Consider the following 20,842-nt stretch of genomic DNA (forward strand, 5'->3'; position numbering starts at 1 on the left):
TATTCATGTATCAAGACAGTGTAATCAAAGTAATCCTAGAGGTATATTGTCCCTAAACAAGGATAGTGAGTAAAAATTTTAGTTCTAACAGTTTTTTTAATTGTGTTTCTTAAGGGGAAAAGAATACTATATGTTTAAATGGCTATATGATAAAAACTGTAGAAAACGTATTAATACATGATTTCAGAAGGCACTTTCCACCAATATGCCTATCAATATTTTATATATTTTAGAATTACCCTAGATTTATCTCGCACAAAGGGCCTGGTTTATTAAAGCCCTCCAAGACTGTAGAAGATGGACTATAATGGGAGAACCTGGGTGATCAAAAAAATCAGGAATTGATCTGATCCAGGATTAAAAACATTTGCCAACTAAAAGCAAATGATTATTATGAAATCTGTTGCAGGCTTGTTGGATCACCCAGATTCTCTGGGGGGATTGGGAAAAAGATTTTTTTGGAGATTAAGCCCTATAAATGCATATCCACCATATTCTATTTCTTGCATCGTTACATCAATGACGTTTACAGAACAATGATTATTGTTTGAAGTTTACAATTGAAGTAAGCACCACAACAATTTATTTACTGAATATTCAGACATATATTATTATTCAGAGAATTATTATTATTATTATTAATAAACAGGATTTATATAGCATATATTAACTTCTAATTTGTTTAGAAAATTAACAGCAGAGAAGACGATATTAGCTGTGGAGATTGCAGATCCTATCTTTTTGAAGGAGAATATCCCCTATTCACAAAAGTTAAGACTCAAAAAAAATCTGTTCCAATGAGGCTGATTTTGTAATGGCTGCAAATGAGCTTAGACTTGGGCTTTTGCAAAGAGGCTACAGCCAAAAAATATTGAAAATGGCTTAGCATAAACACATGCAAAACACATCCAAACATGTGACTAAAGTTGAAAGCAAAGGCAAATTCAATTCAGAAAATGAGCATTATTTTACGGTTTTCAAAACAACATAAAGAAATAAGATTTGTGGCCAATTCTGGCTGATTTTACTGGCAGGCACAACAATAAAAAAGCATGTTGTGCTCTATTCACAGATATCCTTAAATAAAGGTAATTTTCTGTATGTTAAGTTGGTTAGTAGCCACTTCAAAATTCAAACACCTGAAGAACATCAGAAATTGGTTGTGTAAGTGGAAATTGCAATCAGTGTTAGTGGATTTATGGGGAAAATTAACAGATTAGAATTATAAAAGATATTCCTCGACACTATAAATTGTAAAGTGGTGTCATTTATTTAGCGTTTTGCTCCTGTGGCTGTTATTATGTGGGGAAAAGAAAATGGTAATTTTGAAAAAGTATATACAAACATATTTACACAAATAATTGTGGTAGAATTATTACTCCACTTGGCTAACACATGGGCACCTATCACAATTTCAAAGTTGATAAACTTAGTTTTTTGGCTATTGATCAAGTTTATCCAAAACCAAGAGGGGTGATTTTGATGAATACATTTCCCTTGAGAAATTCCCTATCATTTAAAAGCCACACAATATCCAGGGCTAAATGAGATAATTATCTGCAAATACTTCTTACAAAATTATGGTTGTTTTTTTTTCTCCTAATGATTGTAATATACGTTTTCTAATGTGTGTATAACTGTTTATTGTAAAAATATTATATGTAAATTTATTTTTATGCAATGCCTAAGCAACGCCATAAGTCCTTGACATTCACGGAAGACAATAGTGGCGGATGATCACAGAATCATTTCCATGGTGAAGAGAAACCCCTTCACAACAGCCAACCAAGTGAACAACACTCCCCAGGAAGAAGGCGCATTGATATCCAAGTCTACCATAAAGAGAAGACTGCATGAAAGTAAATACAGAGGCTGAACTGCAAGGTGCAAGCCACTCATAAGTCTCATAAAATAGAAAGGCTAGATTGGACTTAGTTAAAAATAATCTAAAAAAGCCAGCACAGTTCTGGAAAAAATTATTTGGACAGATGAAACAAGATCAATCTTTACAAGAACGATGGCAAGAAAAAAGTATGGCGAAGGCGTGGAACAGCTTATGATCCAAAGCATACCACATCATCTGTAAAACATGGCAGAGGCAGTGTGATGGCTTGGGCGTGCATGGCTGCCAGTGGCATTGGGACACTAATGTTTATCGATGATGTGACACAGGACAGAAGCAGCCAAATGAATTCTGAGGTGTTCAGCGACATACCGTCTTCTCAAATCCAGCTAAATGCAGTCAAATTGATTGGGAGTCATTTCATAATACAGATGGACAATGACCCAAGACATACAGCCAAAGCAACTCAGGAGTTTAACCACCTGGCTGTTAAGCCCGAGCATGTTCGGGGTAAAAACTTTTGCAATTATCGTTAACCCCGAGTTTTTCTCACCAGGTGGTTAAATGTAAACAAATGTTATATTGCAATCCGATTGTCATACATTGTATGACAGTTGGATTACAACTGAAAGGAAATACTTACCCAGTGTCCGCAGCTCCTCTTGCAGCAAAGAAAGATTTGCTATTGCTGCTGGCATCTGCAGTGAGATGTCAAGCACAATGCAGAAATCCTGCATTGTGCTGTGCATCTCTCCGGAGATGCCAGCAGCAGCAGCCTCCAGCGTCTCTGTCTGTGTCTGTGTGAGCTTGGCAGAGAAATCCCCCCCCCACATCACTTGGAGGATGAGTCATCTTCCGGGTGATGTGATTGGTGATGTATGGGGGTGTGTCAGGGAGGGAAATTTAAAAGCAGATTACAATGTAATCTGCTTTTAAATGGTTTTTACAGTACAAAAACACCACACAACATGAAATAAAAGTACATTTTTAAATTTTTTTTTAGATTACATTGTTGTCTATTATTTCATTATTGTTTTAAATTATTATTTATATTTATGTATTATATTATAATTTATGATTTTAATATAATAAATAAATATAATTATCATACCCGGGAGTTAATCCTAAGAATTACAAGCCCACAATATAAACAAAAATTTCTATGCAAAAAAAAATAGGATAGGATTTTATTAAAAGTACATTTTTTTTTTTACATGATTGTGTGTTTCAAATTTTTTTTTTATATTCATGATATCTACTAGACCCTTGTTCGGACATATTTCTGTAACTTACAGGTCTAAAATGTAAAAAAAAAAAAATAAATAAAAGTTAAAAAAGTTAATAAAGCAAAGAAGTGGAATATTCTTGAATTGCCAGTCACCTGATCTGAACCCAATTGAGCATGCATTTCACTTGTTGAAGACTAAACTTTAGACAGAAAGGCTCACAAACAAACAGCAACTGAAAGCCGCTGCAGTAAAGGCCTGACGGAGCATTAAAAAGCAGGAAACCCAGCATCTGGTGATGTCCATGAGTTCAAGACTACAGGCCGTCATTGCCAGAAAAGGGTTTTCAACCAAGTATTGGAAATGAACATTTTATTTTTTTAGAAAATGAAGTGATTGTGTTAAAAAAGGCTTATGTTCCTCACATTTTAATGCAATCTTTTTGTTGAACCCCCACTGAATTAAAGCTGAAAGTCTGCAGTTCAACTGCATCAGAGTTATTTCCTTTTAAATGAATTGTGGTAATGTACAGAACCAAAATTATAAAAAAGTTGTCCCTGTCCAAATATTTAACTGTATGTGGGGAGACGCTGGGGACGACGGGTGTGCATCTGCCATTCCACACTAACGGCACAACAGTCTCTGAGGACCCTAAGAAAGGAGTAAGACTTCAATTAGTGGCATCCTGGTCCCTGTTTGATGTGGTTTATTTTGTGGGGGTATAGAGATTGAAAAAGTAAACATTTCTTTGAAGAGGCTGCATTTGTTCGACGTTGAGGTAGGAAATATGTTGATAGTTGATGGAAAAAAAGGTGTATCTGCTTAACTATGCAGCTATCATTTAAAATGAGATATTTTGTAAGCACCCCTCTTTTATAGTGAGAATTTTGTTAGAACACAGAGTGGTAGAATAAGTGTGGTCTTCAACCAAATTTTTACTTGCCCTATAGAATTATATGCCATTTATTACCTGAAAGGTGGGTGGTTTTACCCTGGTGTTGTATCCTGTATCCTGATGCCTCCCAAGCTGAATCTCATTGGTATTGATTGTTAACAATATCTGTATTAAGAAAAATCAAGTATTTTGATTGTTTATATTACACTATTATTGAAATATCTGTAACTGTGTCTTATTATTATTTCCTGAGGAAGTGGACAAAACATTCATGAAACACGTAGAACTGAATTATATAAGACCATGGATCTCGCATACAATTAATTTGTGGTCTGTGATTTTGTTTGTGTTTTAATATGGTTGTCATTTTGTTACCTTGGAATATGGCTTTAAAGATATTTTTTCGATAATGTTTGCTGACATTTTATTAATACAGGTTGACAATCAAAAATCCGGCAACCTCTGGATCTGAGGAGTGCAGGATTTTCAAAAATTTCGGATTTTTAAAGGTTATACTTACCTCCACACACAGGCCAGCCTTCCTCTCGAAGCACCTGTGGACATCTGGCACAGTTCCTGGGAGCAGGCACAGCACATCTCAACGTGTATTTAGTGTAGCAAGCAAGACCTAACAGCTGTTTCTGGAGAACAGAGCCATCAGAACATATGTGGCCTACAGTCCCTGTATTGACAATGCGCTTTGAAATTCATGCCGGAAAACTGAAAGAACCGGATTATCAATGGCCGGATTTTTGATTGTCAACCTGTATTTTAACTTTTGATTGCCTTAAAAATCCCATAGATTTTTTGAAGTTATATTTACAGTATTTTAAAAAAATTAATTAATTTACATTTTGATGTATTGCAACAAAAGATTGCTTGGCAGAGTTCTCCTAGGTTAGCTTGTAAAATTGTTTATTGTTTGAAAGAAGAAGATAATATATTTATTTATCTGACATGGTTAGGGATTTATAATTATAGGTGAACAAAACATTGCATAGAAATAAACTCATTAGACATCACATAAAGGTGAACATTGATTCATAGAATATTTAGGGTATGGATAAAACATGTTTCAAACAGGACCAGCAGGTTAAAAGTGCATCAAGGGTTTTATTCACTAATACTATTTCCACACAAAAACAGGCAAATAAAACAAACAGCAAAATAAAGCCTGGCCACTTGGCCTCTAACTCACTGTTAGTTCCCTTTACTATCAATCCAGCCCAACCTAGTGCCGTGCAGGACTCTAAGGCCCGAACCATGCATCTTTTCCAACAATGTCTGTGTCTTTACTTACAGTTCACCTTGGACCTCCTCCCAGCTCACCAGCCAAGACAGAGCCACAGGAATAAGCAGGCTGGGAGTTTATATCCCCAGCCTAATTTCTAGGATGCATTTCAGGTGAGACAGTTATACCTGGTCGTACCCAGGCCTCCTTAGCTCCCCTACCTGGCCAAGAAGCTCATTGTCATTAAGCCTGGTATTTAAACCCCACCTTCAGGTCAAAAAGAAAACTGTGTGGCTAAACAGAAAAATACTCTGCGTAACCTGTATCTGGGCAAATGTACCTGTCATTCATGACAAAACCCTGTGATTTCTTTGGCCAGCTGTTACATGCTCCCCCTCTTGTTTCAACCTTGGGGTTGGGACACAGGCTGCCAAGTAGGTATTGGTAAAGTGTCTTTTTTTAAATGTGTTTCTTTCAGATCCTCACTGTACTCCTGAACAACATCCTTCAGCTCCAGCAGTTCTTCTTTTTCCTTTGTTAGTAACTTCTGCTCTTTCTGCTTAGTGCAGACATTACTCAGAATGCCAGTTTCCTTCTTTGTTAACTCTTCACTCAGTTCTTGCTTTATCTTTTCTACTCGGTTGAACCTTCTTGCTTGGACTGCACTTTCTGCTTTCGTCCAGGTTTCTCCCTTTTTGTTGTAGAGCCTCTCCTGTGCATTATGTATTTTTTGATTGGCATCATTCATGTTCTTCCTGGCATATTCAATCACGTCAACTGTAGACTGTTAGCTGAGCAATGGCCTCCTGACTTCTGCATTTAGCACCCCTGAATCTTGCCAATGCTTGATGGTAAGCACATTTGGGTGCCTTGTTAGAGAGAGATCCCAAGCAACTCCTAATATTGTACCAATTTCTCAGATAGGTTTTTTCTGTTTTTGCAGCTTAAGGATGGCTTTTCACCTACATGGAGAGCTCCTTTGACCACATGTTGTCTGTTTACAGCAAAATCTTCCACATATACAAACACCCCCGCCCCCCCAAATCAACTCCAGGCCTTTTATCTGCCTAATTGATAATGACATAACGAAGGAATTGCCATGAAATACCTGTTGAATCAATTGTCCAACTACTTTTAAGCCCCTGAAATGAAGTGATTGTGTAAAAAAAGTCTTTAGTTCCTCACATTTTTATGCAATCTTTTTGTTCAACCCACTAAAATAAAGCTGAAAGTCTGAAGTTTAACTCCATCTGAGTTTTTATTTAAAATTAATTGTACAGAACCAAAATTCGAAAAAAGTTGTCTCTGTCCAAATATTTATGGACCTGTGTGTGTGTGTGTGTGTATATATATATATATATATATATATATATATATATACACACACACATATATACACATGTAGACACATGTACCGTATTTTTCGCCGTATAAGACGCTCCGGAATATAAGACGCACCCAATTTTAAAGGAGGAAAATCTAGAAAAAAAGATTCTGAAAGATTATTTCCCTTCTGATCACTCATGTGCCATTCATACCGGTATTCCCCTTCTGATCACTCATGTGCCATTCAAATTCCCTTTCTGATCACTCTGTACCTTTCAAATTCCCTTTCTGATCACTCTGTGTCATTCAAAATCCCCTTCTGTTCACTCTGTCATTCAAATTCCCCTTCTGATCACTCTGTGCTTTTTTTCTATTGTACGGCAGTTAGGACAGGGAACAGCAGGTGGCGCTGTGCCGGCTTCTTTCGCTTTGCTTTACAGACAGGAGAAAACACGATGCTGGCAGAGGAGAGAAGAGAGACACGCTGCAGCCAGACACACGCAGGATCGGGTATCGGGTGAGTATAATATTTTAAATATTTTTTTTAACACATTTGTCGTATAGGACGCACTAACTTTTCCCCCCAAGTTTTGGGGAAGAAAAAGTGCGTCTTATACGGCAAAAAATACGGTATATATTTGTCAACATTTGTATATAAGTATGACATGTAAGACGGATATAGAATATGCAGGAGAAAGTAAAAAAAATAAAACATAAAAAAGAGGATATCCTTGATATAAAATTATAATGCAATATACAAATTATGATAAATAAAAAAAATCAGGTATAAATAACAATCGGTGTTCTCCCCAGAAATTTTTTTCAGCCGGGTGGGGGGAAACTGTAGCTGGGTGGTAAAAAGTGGGCGGGGCTAGACACTGCAAATTTAGAGCTTCTAGTTATTTATGCCATAGGTATCCAGTAACTCCTGCTATTGTGTCAGTGTTCTACCTGCCCCCTATACTTTGTTCCAACTTTCTAATGCCTGGCTTGTTAGAATGTACAATTTTTCAATTTTTTTGTATTATGCCCCAACAGTCCAGTGCTGTGTATTTTAATCCAACTCCCCTTGAGTTTCATGTTTTAATAGTGTAATCCCTTGTAGTAGTGTAATATTGTGATCAATGTGGCTGAACAAATTAGGCTTAGTTCACATTAGCAGTAAAAAAAAAATGCCCCTCCTTAGGGACTACTTGGCAACTGCTAGGCACCTGTCACGGTCCCTTCCGTGACTGAGGTTAGAAGATCTGTGAGACAAGCTACACGTGAGATTTTCTGACAGTCTCTTTGTTTTTACTTGTTTCTGTGTTGTTGTTTGTAATGACCACACCCCTTGTATCAGCTGCAGCTGGTGGTCATTACTGCTCCTCCATTTAGTCTGGCATCACACTTCATGCTATGTGGTTGATATTCATTTCTGGGATGTGAAGAGCTGGTGTGTTGTCCTCTTCAGGGTTCCTGCGCCTCCATTTGCTATTTAGGATTAGTTGAACTACTTTTGGTGTTTTGTTCTTTTTTTGTTACTAGGCCTTTTGGGAGATGCTGGTTCTTTCATCAGGGAAGGAACCAGTAGTCTCAAGCCCAGTCACTATTCCTAGGGCAACTCAGGGCTACTAGGGCCTAGGTTCCAGTGTATGGATATTCCCACCTTTAGGGGATATTCATACTGTCAGGAGTCAGGGCTAGGTTAGGGTGTCCGTAGGGGGTGACCGTTTCCTTCTCCCTAGCCTTTGAAGGCCTAGTCCCTTGTATTTATCCTTCTGTGTTCCTCCCCATTATCTGTGATAGCACTTGGGATTGGTAACCGGTGATAACTGCTGGGCACCTGGGATTGGTAACCGGTGATAACTGCTGGGCGCCTGGGATTGGTAACCGGTGATAACTGCTGGGCACCTGGGATTGGTAACTGGTGATAGCTGCTGTGCACCTGGGATTGGTAACCGGTGATAGCTGCTGTGCACCTGGGATTGGTAACCGGTGATAGCTGCTGGGCACCTGGGATTGGTAACCGGCGGTAAGTGTTGGGCTTTTCAGGCCTAGCAATTTTTCAAGCAGCAATGGTTCCTGGCGAGAGGAAAGTGAGGGTTAAGCGCAGCAAATGCAACCTTACTGCCAATGTGAATTCAGCCTGACTTCAGATGTCACCTCCTAGCGCTATACCTAGGTAACACAAAAAGCATCATGCATGTGATCGCAGATGGGGGCAGGACAGCCAGTGCCCTCCTCTCATCACTTTCAAAAACAAAAACTTCATGTGAAATTTATCCACCCGCAGTGTGATAGCTGTGTGTGTAAAGTCTGCTTGTTAGATTCTGCAGCCTAACAACTCATTGTGTTCAGTCTTTTAGATCTCCTAATTTGTTAGTTGTAATTACCTAAAAAATTTAGGGTACACAGGGGACTCCCAAAGCTACTAATAACTAACATTTCTTTTTTTAATTTCAAGCATTTCAAAATATGGGGATCACGAATTTAAAAACTTGTGGAAATTGAACATTTGGGTTGCTGTTTTATAAGAAAGTGCTCCTAGGAGCCCAAAATTGAAAATGCATATTTAGGACCCCCGGGGCCACTTACATAGCAAGAAGCATTGGGGTGGGCCCCCTAAATATTTTACCTACCTTTCACCAAACTATAATTGTAATACTATGCTGCCCCTTCTGCTTCTGTTCTTTGAATCCCAATTTATCTGGAATGGGAAGGCGCAGGTAACTGAAAATGTATTTGCAAGTGGGGAACAGATGTATAAACCCCTAAAATTTTATTAGCATGGCATCATTAGAACATAAAAACCTCTGCCCATCAATATGTCTGCTTCTCTACCTTGAACCCTAATTTCTGAAGAACAGAGAGATGCAGATAAACAGAATCATAGATACAAGTGGGGGACACTTGTGGCTAACACCCCCCAAACTTTCATCACCATGGCATCCCTACATAAACTTTGCCCATCAAAACACACTGCCTGTTACACATGACTGTACCCTACCAGTACCTAAACCCCTATTTCATTTTGATGAGCAGAGTTTTTTATGTTCTAATGATGCCATTGTGATAAAACTTCAGGGGTGTTATCCACAGATGTTCTCACTACAAATTTTCAGTTTCCTGCACCTCCCCATTCCAGAAAAATTTGGGGTTCCAGTGTTAGAAGTGGGCAGTAATGTGTAACAGGGCAGTGCGTTTACCATAGTAATGAAAGTTTAGTGTGGGGGGGTTATCAAACAGTGCCCCCCACTTCCCACACCTACATTTTCGGCTTTGTACACCCCACCATTCTAGGGAAATTGGGGTTCAAAGAAGAGATGCAGACAGGGTAACATAGTATGACAGTTATTGATTTGTGATTTAAGAGCCCTTCCCAAATTGCCCTGGGGATCCCCAATTTGCTGTTTAATGTAGGAGTCCAAGGTGCACTTGCTTTTAATACTGCAACCCCAATGTTGGATTTTCAAATGATTTTATAATTCTGATCCCCATATCATAAAATTTGTAAAAGCTGGGGTGCAGAAATTGTGAATGGTGCTAACTATAAGTGTTCCCTGTGGACCCTGAAAAGTTCAAATCATTATGACATACAGTTTAGGGGATATGAAGGCTTATACACAGAGAGCTGTAAGGCTGAGGAATGTGTCATCAAAAGCATTTACACACACACTGCTCTGATTATGTCATTACACAAGCCCACTGGGCAGAGACATTGTTTACACAACGTGTTTTTTTCAAAAGACTCGGCACAGCTATGAGATGGGGAGGGACAGCCTGTGTCCCAATCTCTTCATAGCTGTGCTGTGCTCTCCCCACTCTGCCTGGCTCTAATCAGCAATCAGCTCTTATCAGCTGAGAACGAGTGAGAGCAACCTCTCAGTTGTCCGTTCAGAGCTGCTAAAAATGTGCCGGGCAGATTCACAGCAGGTGGGCGGCCCGTCCCCCAAAAACGGGCTGGGGAAAACTATGACAATATTACTATTAAAAAAAAACAATACAACAATAGATAAAACTAAAAAGATAAACCATACCTTTATATATTTTTTTACCTAATATAAACCAATTCCAGTATGGCCCAATGTTCTTTTTTTATTTTGTACCAAATGTACTTATTTTCAAATCAGGTTCAAAATAAAGCAGTCACTGCTAACATTTAAAGTCAGAATCCATACAGTGTGTTTGTACAGTGTGTTATCTTTAAAACATTTATGTATCATTATGAATCATCACATGGGCCTTGCACATTTCTTTAAAACTTTTTACAGGTTAAGGTATTTTATAATTTTGAGCTTTGTACAATGGGTCACCTGCTGGGTAAAGTGTGTACCAAACTCATGTCTCTGATGGCAACACACGTTATATGGGGACACAAGATCATCTACTACACAAAGATGATGTAGCACACAATAAGAGAGAGATTTGTATTAGTATTGCAATGTCATTAGTAGGTCATTGGAGGAAAGAAAAGAGTGGCTAGGGTTGTATTTTTCTATTGGGTTAGGGTTTTTAGAGGTAGGTGGGACAAGAACCGTGGAGGGATTTGGTTTTATCAAATTTATTTGTTTTATTCAGTACAAATAACATATACCATAAGAAGGAGTCTATACTTTTACACAAAAGACGAGGTAAGGGGAATAGGAAGGGGAAGAGATTGTCTTGTCAGGTAATTAATTATCTCTTTAAAGTGAAATTTCCATTTGTAAAGTTGGGAGTGAGTACTGGATCCAAGGGGATCCAAAAAGTTTGAATGTGTATCTGCAAGAATAGTAGTCAAATTTTAATTTATAAAAATGAGAGTACCCATTGATTAACTTCCACAAAGTTACTGATTTTTTTGCTAGGTGTGTGCACTAAGTGTTTGCCAGCATAATAACACTACAAAGCAATATAACACTACAAAGCTTAAACCGATCTTTATCAAGACTAAACTGTTTAAGATGTGAAAATGCAAACAAACCCAGAACCGAATTTGAAATGAATTGAATATCTTTGCTCAAAATCTAGTCAGATGTGGGCAAAACCACCAGATATGGAGAAAATCTCCCGGAGTTTGACATCCTCTAATACAAGGGTGCCCAACCTACGACCTGTGGGCCAGATCCAGCCTTCTGCTGATTCCCTTTCTGCTTGTCTTGTGGGGGATGGGGTGCGCGCATCTCCTATGTTCCTTTATAAGATTGTGCTACCAGGAGAGCAAACTTCCTGAGCATACTACGTGTATCTCCTGGCAATCAGCTGTGGCTGCTCCTCACCCACGTTGTACTGTGAGATAATCCCAGCAGCAGCATGAGAACTATGTCTGTGTCCATGCTGCTGTCACTATCCCAATGTACACCTTCATATCTCCTAGTGTCCAAGAAATGTGATATTTTTGGGGTACACAGGGGACCCTGAGAGCTGCTACTAAACCAAATTTCAGCCTCCTAAACTTAAGTTGCCAGAAACGAGGTCACAAGCATAAAAACTATCAGATATTTTCACATTAGGAGGGCTATTTCAAAACCTTTGTCCCCAGATTGAGTTTGCACGTTAGGGACCCCCGGGGGCCACTTCTATGGCAATGAGCATTAGGGTACTGCCAATTTGCTCTGTGCTGTGTTGCCCAAATATATACTTGCTCATTCACAAAACCTCAAGACTGCGTTTAATCTGGCGGTAAGGTTTCAGTGTGGTTACCCCTTCCTCATGCCTAGGGGGTGACACTAAGTAAATCTGCAGACGCTGCGGTGTGACGGACTGAGCAGCTAGTGGGTTGCCTGTTACACATAGCTGACCACTTACCTTCTATGACCCTCAATTTTTCCGGAACAGATGGAGGTTGGCAACTAGAAATAAAGAAGTCAGTAGGAAATGCCTTTTGTTAACCCCCAATAAAATTTTATACCTATCACATCATGCTACTCTGTCACACATAGCTATCCCCTTACTCTCTATGAACCCCAATTTCTCTGTAAGTAAAGAGAAACGTAACTGCAAGTGGGGGACTGGTTAGCTCCCCCTAAATTTTATTACTACGGCGCCATCACAAGATAAGAAAATAAGCTAATATACCATGCTATCCTGTCACACATATCTGGCCACTTACTTTCTGTGAACCCTAATTTCTCAGGAACAGGTAGATGTAGGGACCTGAAGATGTAGTAGTAAGAACATGTACCAGTTGGCTATCTGTCAATGGGGTATCCATTGCAGAGATTTTGGGGTATAAAAAGGATAGTGGTACTCTGTAACTGACGGAACGCATTGTTTGGTGTAGTTTCTGCTCTTTAGTACAGGAATGATGAGCGGGGAGAAATATCTGACCGGCCAGCACAATTTTGTATCTTGCATTATTAAAATAGGCATCAAATAGTGAGTGCAGAAATTTTTGATTTGTCATTCCCTTTATTTGGTGCATGTACGTTACGGTAACTAAAAACATTTCAATTTATTTTTATATTAAAAATATTCTTGCATTAAACATAGGTTTTTAATGTTTGTTTGCATTGTGGCTCGCAAGTTTTACCTTCATGTCAACAGCGGCCCCCAGATGAAAAAAAGGTTGGGCACCACTGCTCTAGTACAATGGCCTGAGCAGGTAGGTCGTATGTCTGCTAATCGATTGGGTATCAGGTACCATCCAGTAACAACCTTAAAGCTGATTCCAAAGAAAAAATATTAATAGAACATTTATAGATAAAGGACCATATTCAATGCCAGTCCCCTCCCCGACTTCTTGACCCAAAGATCTCTTTCCTACTGAGAAACATAATATTGCTCACAGGGGTTAACATTGAAAAAGAAAGGACATTTTAGGACATGTTTGTGGTGGTAACCAGGGTATAGCAGAAATTGTTTTAGGTGTACAATAATCTGACTCTATTGTAACCCATAGTGAAAAAGAATCACCAGTAAATATAGCAGTGATAGAAGCAATATTAGCTGCAAAATAGTACTTCTGTAAATTTGGAACTCCTGGACCCCCTTGATTTTTGTGAGCAAACATTCTTCGCCTGGAAAGACTAGACATTTGTATCATTCCAAATAAAGGAGCTGCTCATATCCTGGAAAGAACGAAACGCAGAAGAAGGCACAGGAATGGAGAGTAAAAGAAATAAAGTATTTTAGAGAATGATCTTTAATGAGTTATTTCTATCCATCCATGATAATAAAAGGAACCAACAAACTAGTAATCTTAAAGTTGTTGGACGTTTGGAATGAAATTAGCCAAATACAGAGAAAAAGCAGTGAGACATTTGCTCGGGTAATCTAAGTCCTTAGAAGCCCAGGAAAAAAGATAATGATGCTGTAAAGATTCCATATTAGTGAAAGGGATAGACACATTTAAAGCTATAGATTTATTTTGATAATTAGTCAAACCAGAAATCCGAGAAAATCTTTTTTTCTACTTAACTGAATTATCTGCAAACATACTTAAACATACAAACATACATATGATCTAATAAGATGAACTAAGGATCCAAAGACAAGAATAAAAAACAGGGGACATCTTTTCCTAATTCCACGAGGTAAAACCGTGCTCAGAAATAATTAATTTAAAGATCATGAACTTGAGCAGTAGGTGCAGAATACAGGGCCTTAATCCAAGCCATAAAATTACCCTCAAGCCCCACTTGGCTAATGCGTAATAAGTAATCCCAGGTAACAGCGTCAAATGCTTTATGGATATCCAATTCTAAAAGCATTTCTGAAAGTTTTCTTGATGTAAGAGGTGAAGGGGATGAATGACCTTTTGTGTAGCCTTGGAAACTTGCCTACCAGAAATGAACCCAACCTGATCTTTATGAATAAATGAATTAGGAAAACCTACCTTTTTTTCTGTTGAGTAGTTATTTAATGAAAGCTCCTCTCATTGTCGCTTTATCCCATGAAATGATAGAGGATTTCCACTGACAAGACATTAAGATTAAAAAATGTAATAAAACAATGTAATAAGGCAAGGTAATATAGAATTAGTAATCTCAGGGATAGGAAGCCATGAATCCATTTAAATTTCACATAAAATGAGTTGATTTAGAGATCTAACCAAAACTGCAGATTAATCAGACCAAGGTGTAGATATATTTTAGATTTTGAGATTTGTAAAAGAACCTGCTGTGGGACAAATATGTGATCAATTCTAGTTAAACGATCATGTTAAGGAAAATATGTATATTCCCTACCTTTAGGGTTAACCTCCCCCCTCCAAACTTCAATAGGATTATACTGAGAAAACAGATCTGACTTATTTTGTGAATGCACACAGGAAATCTAGGAGTAAACAGAAAATGCTGAGTGAGTTCTATCCAAACTGCTATGTAATAACTTTGTATCTCAGATTAGAAACTGTCCCCTGCACATATTGAAAAACTGTATGACAAAGCTGAGAAAAATTAGGTTGATTAGAGTTTGGAGTATAGTAGTTAACTATAGTTATTTCCACATCAAAATCTTACAAAAATTCAAATACAAAACAAAGTAAACATTTCACATAGAAAATCTGCAGAAGACTGCTGCCTCACAGACCATCATCTTGTAACAGAAACAGGAGGCTATGTTAAACGATTGTTGTGATGGGCAGAGGTGCGTTTAGCACATGATTTCTGATCCCACAGTGGTGCTAAACAAAGGGGATCCTGAGACCCCCCTTCTCAGATTTTGGGGAAGCTGGAGTTTCAGATGGCATAAATTTAAATAGAGCAAAAATATTTTGCAGGTGGAAAAAGGAGGTGTATTTTATTATCACAACTTAAAGATAATCAGAATGGAAATCCACAGTGATATTTAATACCCCTTATCTGTAGTATACTAACGGTCTTAAAGCTCTTAGTTTCCGGATATTTGTGGCATGGCTCAGGGGTTAGCACTCGGGCCTTTGCAGCGATAGGTCTAAGCTTCGATTCCCAGCCTGGACATTATCTGCATGGAGTTTGCAGGTTCTCCCCGTGTCTGCGTGGGTTTCCTCCGGGTACTCCGGTTTTCTCCCACATCCCAAAAACATGCATTGAGGATAATTGGCTTTTCCCTAAAAATTGACCTTAGACTACAATAATGACATGTAACTATGGTAGGGACATTAGGGACATTATGATGACGCTATATAAATACTGTGTAATAATAATAATAATAATTGAATCAGGAAAAACCAGATAGATATAAGACTGAAAGGTCAACTCAGTTCTTTTCCGTGTGGCCTGCATCACTGCTTCTTTTATATTGTAATAAGTAGGTTTTACAATTCTGTTCCTTGGGGGATCATCCGGCCTTTTTGGGCTCATCATCCTATAAATCCTATCAATTTCTAATCAACTAACAGGGACATCAGGTAGAAATACCAGGGCAGTTACAAAGAAAGACACATCCTCCATAGACTTGGTGAGACCCCTGTGGTTATGATGTTCCAAATCTTCAAGTTTTATCAAAGTAGCCACAAATTCAGAATGTATGGTAGTGATTTCTGGCTGCAAATCAATTTGATGCTTTAAGTCATCAATGCAAGAACCTCAATATTGGATGTCCTTAGTAAGATTACATGCCAGTTTATCTGTGGCTGTAGATAACTCCAGTTGTAAAAGTTGCTTGAATTTAGTCCAAAGCATAGAATCTCTATTAAAGAGGATCTGCCAGCTCACCTGACACTGTGGAAACTGATCCATCAGGCTCCCTTGAAGCCTGATGCAGATCAACTATGGAGGAAACTCCCATTACTTTATTAGGTGTCACTGTCTCTTCTGTGACTGAGGTTAGAAGAACTGAAAGACTGGCTGCATGTGAGGTTATCTGACAGTCTCTTTGCTTTAATTTTTTCAGTGTTATTGTTGGTAATGATCACACCTCTGGTCTCAGCTGCAGCTTGTTATCATTACTATTCCTCTATTTAGCCTGGCCTTACACTTCAGGTCATGCGGTTGATATTCACTGCTTGGAGTTGGAAGAGCTGGTGTGTGGTCCTCTCTTGAGTTCCTGCTCATCCATTTTCTATTGAAGATAAGTTTACTGCTCTTTGTATTTTGTTGTTACCCTTTGCTCGTTGTTACTAGGCCTCAGGGAGATGCTGGTTCGTTCATCTGGGAAGGAACCAGTAGTCTCATACCCTGTCATTACTCCAAGGGCATTTCAGGGCTCCTAGGGTCTAGATTCTGGTGTATGAATCCTCCCACCTTCAGGGTCTATTCATACTGACAGGAGTCAGGGCTAGATTTAGGGTTTCTGTAGGTGGCGACAATTTCCTTCTCCCTATCTTAGAGGTCTAGTCCCTTGTCATTATCTCCTGTTTTCATTCTGGTGTTCTTCTCCTCCCCCTTTATCCCGTGACATTAGGTTGCTGAACAGTTGGAAGTAGTGGATTTCTAGGGACCTGATTGGCTAGAGCTTGATGTCTTCCTCATGATGATTATTAGGAGGTAAGCCACGTGCTGAGTCTGCAACGTGCGCCATGAAAGGGCTGCAAACAGCAACTCAGTGGACAGCATACTCAGATGTTGTGGAGCTGGAGCACTGTGCGTCCATCCTATCTGGCTGCTGTGGAGGGATTTGAAAGGAAAGCAGAGGAGCTTGAATTTGGATCTGAGGTGAAATGGAAGCCAGTGTAGAGAACTGCAAAGAGAGTCAGCAGAAGAATGGTGGAAAGAATGGAGATGTTTGGCTGCAGCATTTGTGGAATACCAGAGAGGTGGATGTTGGTGATATTATGAGCATGTACAAGCAGTTTGGTGGTCTCTGGGAACAGGTAGGTGTGTATTTTGGAGATGTTGCGGAAGGGAGAAAGGATAGACTTCTTAGAGAACCTGTTAAAAATGACTGGCTTGGGACTTCCAGGGGCGAGTTCCTCCACCTAACTCACACACCAGCAAAGGACATTTTCTCCTGCTTGCAAATATTTTATTGCTAATAAATTCTGGTTTGTCCTATTGTAACCAGGTAAACTGAAAGTCACAATCAAGGGGACGACTACTGACTTTGTACAGCGCTGTGCAATATGATGGCGCTATATAAATACTGTGTAATAATAATAAAATGTGGTTCAGTTTGCGGGGCAATGGGAATAGATTTTATCAATAAATCTGTTTTGCAAATTGTAATATCTTGGTTCCACTTATATGATACTCAGTTCTCATGTTTACATTATTGCATGATGTATCTGGCTTTGTATCTCAGGTTTTGTAAGATTAGTACCTTCTCTTACTCAGGGAAAGATAGAAGTGTTTCAACAATTTTAAAGTTTAAAAAATGATTTATTAGTATTTTAACAGCTCCCTTAATATGTATATTTGGTGTGCTTGCCAACCTAAACTGTACAATTGTTTTTGACACACCACATACTTGGGAAAGGAGCTAGAACATGACCCTCCTATAGATATTGACTAATTATCTATGCAAGCACTTATATTTTCTGATGTTAAGGTGTGAGGTCTGCATTATTGTTTACGGAAATGTGCCCATTTTTGGATTGTGAATATTACACTGTCTTTTGTAGCTTGAAAATGTTATAGAATATGTTGTACTTGATTACATATATTATTGTTTAAGTTGTAGACAGCAGAGTCAGAACGTTCAGAGACTTAGATAGGAGAAGGTTGCAGAAAGAGTTTAGCTTGTTGTTGACAGATCTGGCATTCTATTGACCAGAAGTGAAATGGGGTAAGTGCGTCAGTTGAGTGGATTTTAATGAGTTTAGAAGGAGGGTGAATCTAGGTGAAAGGGTGGGTAAGAAAAACCCTATGGGGGGGGGGACCACTTATATGATACTCAGTTCTCGTTTACATTATTGCAAGATGTATCTGGCTTTGTATGATTAGTACCTTCTCTTACTCAGGGGGGTCCAGGGTTGGGTTTGATGTCACCTTTGAGCAGCATTAGAAAGGTGCAGCAGTATAGACAGAGAAAACAGGTGGGTGAAGGACCACCAGTCAAGGAGTTACCAGACTGGGGAAGTAAGAGCAGGAATAGGGCCAGCTGAGTGAGTACAGGGAGAATGATACATTGAAACCGACAACTGTAACTTACCCCAGTTTAAGTGTCAACCTGTTCAACCAGAACAGGTACTGTAAGTACTGCTAGAATCTAGAGTGTGTTCCATGTCTTAACCTGCTAAGGATTGCTGGGATTTGTGATGCTTCTATGGCTGAGAACTGCTGAAAACTATTGGAACTTGTGGTGCTCTTTCCAAAGAGCCAAGGGACTTGTCAGTGAAACCAACAGAAGTCCAGGATTGTCGGACTGAAGGTTTTGCCGGAACTGTTAGTTATATTGGCATCGGATTACCAGGACCTGCCCTGAAACTTTGTGTTTATTTCTGGACCTGTGACTTTATTGTATACTTGCCCATTAGCTTGCCCTACTCCATTCTATCACTTTTGTGTGTGTTTTTCTAAGACCCTACAATAAAACCCTGGCCTGTTGGTCCCCTGTGATTGGTCTCTGTGTGCTTTCTCTCTGCGCTCCTATTTCGTCATAGTGGGATTGCATGAATCAAAGTCAGAAAGGCAGCAAAGGCAGCTTGGTAAAAGTGGCTGTTGAGGATGGTAGCAGCAGAGTTTTTGTTGGAGTCCAGGTGGTTTTTTGATGAAGAGTTATTCCATAGTCTTGAGGTAGAAGTTGTAGAGTAGAGTGATAGTTCTAAACTATTTCAATTCCTGGTTCCATTCCCTGGATCAATTCCCAAAGCACTTAAAATTTGGCACTTTATATTTGGGCACCTGACCGTGCCTGATATTCAAAAAGTTGTGCTTTCGGCTCTAGTATGGCTGATATGAATTAAGTATAATGGAATTTGGGAGATCAGTTGCACCTGGGTAGTGTTAATAGGGCAATAAATATCATTTATCCAGCTAACTGCACAAAGTGATAGTAAACAGATAATACACACTTGTATTGAGCTCTCACCATACTGATAGAATTGGTACACAAATGGACACAACTGTTTAGATGGCAGTCAGGTGCACTTTATTTTTCTTTGTGTCTTTTTTTAGGCTTCTCCATTCTCTTCTTAATTCTTTTATGGCCCATCTCTCTATTTTCATTAACACATTGTTTTTCATACTTCTCTTTTCTACTTTTTTTATTTGAAAACATTATTTCTAGGATTTTAGAATTAGGATTTTAATTTTTGATTGTGATATGAAGTCTAATTGGAAGTTGATATAAAGATTAGATAGTATTCTTCATTTACAGTCAAAGTATGATAAAATTGATTTATATGAAAAATAGTAATGGTCCTTTGAAGGTAGTGCTGTTTTTACAAATTATTTTATGTATTATTGTTTTTACTTTAATCCCAATTTTAGCACAATAGATTTTGGTACATACCACAACTTTAACCTGACCTCACTCTGAAGGCATGGTGGTATCAAGTCATTACAATCAGATCCTTTAGGTTACACTGCATGCATTCGTCTGCTTTTTTTCCCATAGTACATTTTGCTGACATCTTGTGGATAACTGACCTACGCATACCCAGTTGTAAACATAAAAAGGCTATTAGACCAAAGCACCATTTTCCATTGTTTCATTATCCAGTTCCTATGCATATGTGGTCAAGCATGAGGAAATACACGTAGGGAAATAAACATATCCCAGATAAAAACCCATAAACCCAAACCCCAAATTTCTTCTTGACCCTTTGAGGCAATCATATGTTCCCTGGATCAACAGTCTCTATTGTCTTAATTTACCTGGGTATTAAAGTTTTTAAATAATGTGCTTCTAGAAAAGCATCTAGCTTTTACTTAAAGCAATTTATAGTACTTGCTGAAAATACTTCCTTATCCGAACATTAAATTTCTTCTCTTCTGGAGCCAGTCCTTTGTAATGATCCTAAAGATAATAATTTTGAAGAGAGTTCTCTATATGGACCATTTATTTTATATTTTATTTTATTACATTTGTAAGGGTAACAATGATACAACAATTTTCACAATAAGTTAATTGTACAGAGATTAGCAGTTAAACGGCAATAACAAACAGTGAGGTCCATTTAGCAGTTTAACTACAATTAACATTTGGCAGTTTGTGCTACAGTAGCTCTGTAAAAATAATTTGTACTACATTGTGATTGGACCAGATAGCCTAGGCTCCCCCCTTCCCCATGCATCAAGGTGGTTCACCAATTGTCTTTGCTTGGACCACTTTTGGTAGGTAAAAATCTCTGCACAATATCCACCTTTTAGCGATGCTCTTAACCCAAGCCATCTAGTCATCTAAGCTATTAATGGCTGAAATGTGTCGGAGGATTGTAAACCAAATTGTCGGAAACATTGTTGTTGGGTCTTGGTTGATACCATTTTACTGTGGAATAGAATTCTGGCATGCAAATGTTAACCTTTACCAAATATACTCATGTCATGGGTATTTGC

General features: G+C 38.6%; 1 protein-coding gene across 14 annotated transcripts in view; it reads left to right on the forward strand.

Annotated features, from left to right (window-relative positions):
• The window catches only part of PPFIA3 (PTPRF interacting protein alpha 3), a 511,511-nt gene that overhangs the window by 50,814 nt on the left and 439,855 nt on the right, over nucleotides 1-20,842 (forward strand). The gene's annotated exons all lie outside the window — the stretch shown is intronic.

This window comes from Pyxicephalus adspersus, chromosome 11 (assembly GCF_032062135.1).
Source record: "Pyxicephalus adspersus chromosome 11, UCB_Pads_2.0, whole genome shotgun sequence".
In the NCBI taxonomy this organism is placed as follows: Eukaryota; Metazoa; Chordata; class Amphibia; order Anura; family Pyxicephalidae; genus Pyxicephalus; species Pyxicephalus adspersus.